Source organism: Castor canadensis, chromosome 11, assembly GCF_047511655.1.
Source record: "Castor canadensis chromosome 11, mCasCan1.hap1v2, whole genome shotgun sequence".
Classification (NCBI taxonomy): Eukaryota; Metazoa; Chordata; class Mammalia; order Rodentia; family Castoridae; genus Castor; species Castor canadensis.
In genome coordinates this window covers 3,972,842-3,979,778 of record NC_133396.1, presented here as the reverse complement: position 1 = coordinate 3,979,778, position 6,937 = coordinate 3,972,842, and positions in this window count along the sequence as shown.

Genomic DNA, 6,937 nt, shown 5'->3' with positions numbered 1-6,937 from the left:
AGGCCGCGCGCGCGGGTATATACGCGGCCCCTGGGCCCCGCCCCCCAATTCCTGGAACTGCTCGGACGGCCTTCTTGTAATGTTTAGTCACTACTCGCAGCAATGAAAGGCTGCGCGCGGAGGGCGGGGAGGGGCCGCGGGCGGCGGAGGGCGGGCCTCGAGCGGGGGCCAGCACCGGCGGAGACGCACGGAGGGAGACAAAGCGCGGCGCGAGGCGGCCAGGGCGGCCGGCGGGCGCGGCGCCAGCCCGGGCCGCGCGTTCCTGGCAGCGGCCCCTCCCCCGCGTGTGCTCCGCCCCCACTTCTCATTCACACTTTCCCCCCACACCCCCTCCCTTCTAAGAAGGCCGGTTTCTGGCAGAGGCGGGGGCGCAGCTCCCGGAGCGCGGGCAAGTTCTAGGAGACCGACCCAGAGAGGCTCCTAGCACCCCTTGCCTTTTTCTTGGACCCTGTTGGGGACACCCCTCCCCACCCCCCCCTGTCCACCCGTGTTGCCCCTACCTGGGCGGGACCAAGGCCCTGAATGATTGATTATTGTCCCATGCCGCCCAGGCCTGACAAAAAAAGGGACTAGAGCCATTCCGCAGCCAGGCCTTGAGGCTACGGTCGCACCTGGGAGGTGGAGATGAAGGATGAGTGACAGTTACCTGTGGACAAGGCGGGGAATCTCAGGCATGGAGGGGACCCAGCCTGGGAGGCAGCGGCCCCGGCCTCGGTCTCATCGGCCAACTGCCAAGTTTTTTGCTGACATTGACATGGGTACCCATCCATACCCCCGTCCCCCACCCCACTGCCGCCCCCCCCCCACACACACACACAATTCCCAAGTATCCCGCATGCATCTGGATCTCTCAACCTGCGAGGTTGGGTGAGGGTTGGGCCAGGTGCTCTCCGCCGCGGGGGAGTGGAAGAGAGATGGCGCCAACTCCAGCCAGCGACCGCTAGAGGGCGCCCCGGGGCCTCGTAGGGGAGCCGAGTTTGGTGCTGCGGGTCCCAAGCCTTGCCACCCGCACGCTCAGGACCCGAGTGGGGAACCCCGAAGAGAACAGTTGCCATCCCAGGATGGGGTCAGATCTGGGCATGAAAGTTAAACAGGAAAGAATTTCCTGAGAGCGGTTGTCAGGGATTCAGCCCACCGTCAGATGCTCCAGCACCTCACAGGATGTGAGTGTGTATTGGGGGGAGAAGTGTCTGAACTTTCCCGGAGAGGGGGGAGTTGGTGAGAAGAGGAGGTTGAAGTGGAAGGTTGATTTTCTCTTGGTCATGTGGGCAGCCTTATGAAGGATGACAAGTTTTGCAACCTGTCCCCAAGATCCTGCAGGATGCTGGTCGCCTGAGAGGCTAAGTGACACACACAGTGTCACCTCTCAGGGCACAGAGGTAGTGGGTTTGGGGCCCTCCCCTCTTCTGGGATACCACAGACTGAGGCTGTGGGAAGGGAGGGAGAGGTGCTTTGACAGCACAGTAGTTTGGGATTTTGGAAGGAACAGCTGGCTCCTTCCCTTCCCTGGAACTTGTGGGTGCCTTACTGTCTCGGCCACTGTGTCCCCAGTCCGTCTCCCACAGATGTTGGGGGACTGAGGATTGAGCAGGATGCATGGCCTCTCTGAGCTCTCATCTTGCTATCTGTAAGACAGGAACAATAACCTTTTCCCATCAGAGATCTGAGATGAAGAAGATTCTGCACGTCACAGAATGATAAAAGTGGAAGTCCTGGGTCCGGTTCTCCTTTCAGACTCTCGAGAGAGCAGTAGCAGGGAGGAATCCTGCTGCCTCTGCAGAGGGGAAGTGGGTTTCAACACATTTCACAAACTTTGAGCCCCGTGGGCCAGGCGGTGTGCAGGCACTCGGATATAGGACTGGGCTTGGAGTTTGAACTCAGGGCTTCAAGCTTACAAAGCAGGTGCTCTACCACTTGAACCTCACCTCCAGTCCATTTTGCTCTGGTAGTTTTGGAGATGGGGTGGCTGGCTTTGAGCCTATCTCAGCCTCCCAGGTAGCTAGGATTACATGATCCACTGAGATGTCTTTTTTTTTTTTTGACTTAACATAGCTTTTTTTTCCTTAAAGTTATTTTCAAATACACAGAGTGCTCATGTACTCAGCACTCACAGCAGAGGATGCCTTACTTCCAGAAGCTTCAAGGGCAGGGCACTGAGATGTCTTGAAGGAGACTGGGTCCTTGTCCTCCAGATGCTTGCAGGCTCCTGAAGTGGGTTCTCCCTCTCTCTGCAATCAGGTGTTCTCTCATTCTTGTTTCGGCCAGAGAGTATTAGGTGGCTACCATGACCATACATTTCTGTGCTGAGGCCCGTGGAGGACAAGGAAGACTCCGAGGGAATAGCCCTTGAGTTAATGGATAGGAAAGTGCTTTGTAAATTGTAATGCTCTGACAAAGTCAGGTTCATTCATCCATTCCATAAACCCTCATTGAGTGCTAGCTTTTGCCAGGCACGGGGTGAAGGGCTGGGAAGACAGATGTGTGGGTGACTCCTGCAGGGCAGTGAGGCCATAGGCAAGGGACCCGCGCTCCCAGAGCTGAGTGCCTTGAGAGAGGACTGGTTCTGGCTGCCATCTAATGAAGCAGGGGTGGCTCCTGGGAAGCAGGCTGTTGGGAGACACAAGTAGAGAGAGGAAGAAACAGCCCTGGGATTCCAGGAACCCCAGTCTGGTTGAAGAGGCCCATTTCCCCTAGAAAATGTATCCTGCCCAGCTGGCAGGAAGCTCAGAGCAGGCATGTTTGAAGACAGGTGTGGCATGCCCAGGGGCTGCGCTGGAGGGCAGGACAGGAGGTGGAAAGGTGAGTTGGGCTCCACTGCCCACTAGTGTGTGCCTTTAGGCAAGTCACTTCATCAGTTGTGCCTCCGTTTCTTTGCTTGTAAAATTGGCAGATGAGAATATCTACGTCATCAGATTGCTGTGAGGGCTAAATTAACAGACATACAAAACGCTCAGTGCCTGTGTGCAGTAAGCACTCAGTGCAGGTTAGCTATGCTTTGGCTTTGTTTTTTATTTACCTTTTGGTGCTGGGGGTTGAACGCAGGGTTTCAAGTGGGTGAAACACAAACTCTACCACTGAGCTACACCTCCAGCCCCCAGATAACAATGTTTGAAAACACTCTGTCTTTAGGGAAAGAGAGGAGAAGGCTCTGGCTACTAGGGTCTGGATAAGACTGAGCTGCGCTGTTTTGGAGTACTACCCAAGAGAACTTGTTTATAAGATACATTTCAAAAGGCTGCGGTAGGCAGACAGTTTAGCCAACCACCAAATTTTCTTTTGACTTTCTCATTTCTCCCATGGTTCTCCACTGCTTTAGGGATGAATCCAAACTCCTTGGTGGATTGAACTCACTTGAACTCTGTGGCTATCAGCTTCATCTGCTGTCATCGCCCCACCCTCCCCACCTGCAGGCACCCCGAGTACCAGCTACGTGTGGGATTCCAGGCTATCTGACAGGTGTGCCACTTCCCCCGGGCTTCTTTGCACATTTGCCTCCATCAGAGTACAATACCTCCCACATGTTGGTTGATTTTAACTTTTCCTTTGAGACTTGTAGGCATTCAGTGAAACTTCCAGGGTAGCTCTTTCCATCCTGACAAAATGCTCTGACTACTTGTCCAGGGTGAATCTTATTTTTGTGTTTGCCTGTATGTGTTTTTGTGGTGGGAGTTTGAACTCAGGGCTTCATGTTTACAAAGCAGGCACTCTACCACTTGAGCCACACCTCCAGTCCATTTTGGAGATGGGGTCTCCTGAACTATTTGCCCCGACTGGCCTCCAGCATCAATTTTCCCAATCTCAATTTCTCAAATAACTAGGATTACAGGCATGAGCTAGGGGCATCCTGCTTCCAGTGAGAATCTTGAGGAAAGACTCTGTTTGATTTCTTTTCTTTGTAAGCCTGGAAACTGGTACATAGAAAGTACTCAGTGGGTCTTTAGGAAGGCTGTGTTGACCTGTTTTCCATCACTTTTAAATACCACAACCAGCTTTCTTCCTGCAGGGCTCTGGAGCAGCTGCGTAGATATGATGGAGGGTGTGGGTTCTGGGAAGCCCCAGGGTGGTTTACTGGAGATTATTTGGCTGAAGACAAACATGCTGGAGAAGTGGGAGGAGACACTTGGGCCAGTGCAGGGCACATTTCCAGGCAAGGACCCCAGCTGAGAGATGCCAGGCCCAGGACAGGGCTAGAGCCCTGCTGAGTCTGTCTTCCCTTATCTTCTGGGTGTGCGCAAGGGGAAAGGAGTTGTCCAGGGCTGGTCCCTGGGCTCCTCCCTGCTGTTTTCCCGGCTAAGGGATTTAGGAGAGTGCCACCTTCTCCTGATCTCTCTTTTTTTTTGCAGAACTCCTACAAAGTCCAAATCCCATTTCCAGGCAAAGGTGTTTGGTCATAAAGATGATACGATAAGCGTTCCCTTTGGAGGGGAAGTGCAACAGTCCTTTCAGCCACTCTGCTCACTCTGATATGTGACATGTGATGAGGGCTCCCAGGCCAGGGAAGTGAGAGCATGGCTTGGCGAACACCAGGCACCATACCCAGGGGTGGACGCTAAGATTGCCATTGTTTGTGGCTGAGTCTGCAGCCAGTGTGTGAGGAGCCTGGCCTCAGTCCACCATGTTATAACCACAAAATCCAAGGCCTCCCTTGTGTCCCCCGCTGTTGGGCTTTCTGCAGCATAAGGAGAGGGCCTGGGTGTGACTGCCCAGTGGCTTGCCTTGGTCATCAAACTTCAACTATGTGCCAGCTAGTGTGCTACACCTGGGGTTAAAACGGAGGGGGAAACAAGGTCTTGTTCCCCTCTCTTCTGGAGCTTCTAGCCGAGAAGGGAAGCAGGGGGCAATGAGTCCTGAGTTCTCATCCCTTCTGCTCCCCTTTCTCTTGGCCAATTTGAAGAAAATGCTGGGGGCCTGCCTCACTCCCTGCCGCTCCAGGACCAAGGCCTGGCACAGGGTTGGTTGGGCAGCTCAACTCTGGTGCACTTTGGCCCCTCTTAACACCTCTCTCTCCCTACCCACCAGGACGGCTGGCAGGGCCAGCCTTGCTGCTGCTGCGCGGCTAGGGCCAGGATGACAGTGCCGAGATAACCTCTCTTGGAAAGGAGAGGAGGGTTCAGGGGTCGCGTACCAGGTTGACCCCCATCTCTCCCTTTCCTGCAGCAAACAATCCCCAGGGGCGGGCCTTGGGAGGTCGGGACAATGGCCTGCCGCCGGGAAGCGGCGTTCCAGTTTGCCCTCCTTTGTTCCTGCCGGGAGGGGCCGTGGAGCTAATGAAAAGGTTTGCGGCTCAGATGTCTACGAGGCCGCGGAGGAGTCCTTTCAAGCCCGACATTCCAGGCCCAGCCGGCCTCTGGCATTTCCCAGAAAACTGTGAGGAGGGGAGGGGAAAGAAAACACTTCACCATCCCACCGCCCACTCACCCACCCCTTGCTTCTCAGATTCCTGGTGCCCTCTGGAGATTGGACGGCTGGAGTGCCAGGACCCCTGCCCTGGGGGCTATTTCTCCACCCACAGAGGGGGTGAGAGGGGGGTCTGGTGGAGGAGGGGCAGAGAGGATAGTGTGGGAGGGGGGTGCGGAGAGGGGAGAAATTTCTACCCGCCTGTCGAAGAAGAATCCGCATCTGGCCCAAGTGCCGAGTTGGGGGTAGAGGATAAGAGAGATCAGTTATCTCCCCCCCACCCCAAACCAACAAACCCTGCTCTGTCCCGGGCTGCGGTGGGATGAGTGGGATTTGTTCAGAAGCACCCTGTGCGCCAAGCCGGCACTGCGCTGGGGAACACGGCGGGGCAGCTGGGCAGTTCTGGGAAGCCAGGCTGTGGTGAGCCATCAGGGTTGTGATGCGAATGAAGGCCTGGCCACTTGCCTCTGAGAGCTGGAGTGGCAGTGTCCAGATGGAGAGCCCGGCCAGGGAGGGGTGAGGAGGTGAGGCTGGCTGGGGGATGGGGGAGAGGTACCCCTCTCTGGAGGCCCTGGGTCCCAGGCACCCTTGGAGAGGCCAGGACTGGTGGAGAACCAAGGAGGATGCAGCTCTCTGGCATCTTCCACAGACTGAGCCCTTGAGCACTTGGGTCAGGCATTCCTCACCACCTTGAGCAGGCCTGCAGCTTCTGACCCACCACATCTGGAGGCCCAAGTGAGGAGTCTTTTATTTTTAGCAAAAGCACCTTGTAAGTACCTGTTACACAGACAGTGCTCAGGTGTCCTCCCCAGTCCCCCTCCCGTGGGAAGGTCCCTGGTTCCTCTGCATTGTGAAGTTCATGCTGGTATGCACTTTGTCAGTCAATGATTCCAGGGCAAATTCAGAGTGAAAATGGTGGACCCTCTCCCTGTCTCCCAAGGTCCAACCAGTGTCCACGGTGAAGTGGGTCAGAAGGATTGGAGGATAGCGGTCTCCATCAGGGACAGGGAGGTGACAGTCTCAGGAATGATCCTGAGTAGCAGTTGTTTCCCCACCATTCCTCCCCTCCCCCGCACCCTTGTGCACCCATTGGAGCTCACAGTGGTGTTCAGGGTTTCTAACCCAGGGTACACCAACCACCTCCAGGATCTCATAGTTCCTTACAAGACTCCTATCTATAATTGTGAACATTACGCTGGTGGCAGTTCATATCCCTGGGGAAGGCAGGACCCATTTGGAATCACTTTTTGCCTCTTCAATACTTCCTTTATAAAATCATGCATAGCTGGGTGCCCAAGACTCACGCTTGTAATCCTAGCTACTTCAGAGAGTGAAATTGGGAGGATCATGGTTTGAGATCAGCCCAGGCAAATAGTTCTTGAGACCCCATCTCCAAAAGAACCAGAGCAAAATGGACTGAAAGTGTGGTTCAAGCCTGCTCTGCAAGTGCAAAGCCCTGAGTTTGAACCCCAGTAACACACACACACACACACACACACACACACACACAAAATCACCTACTATGTGTAAGGGTCAGAAA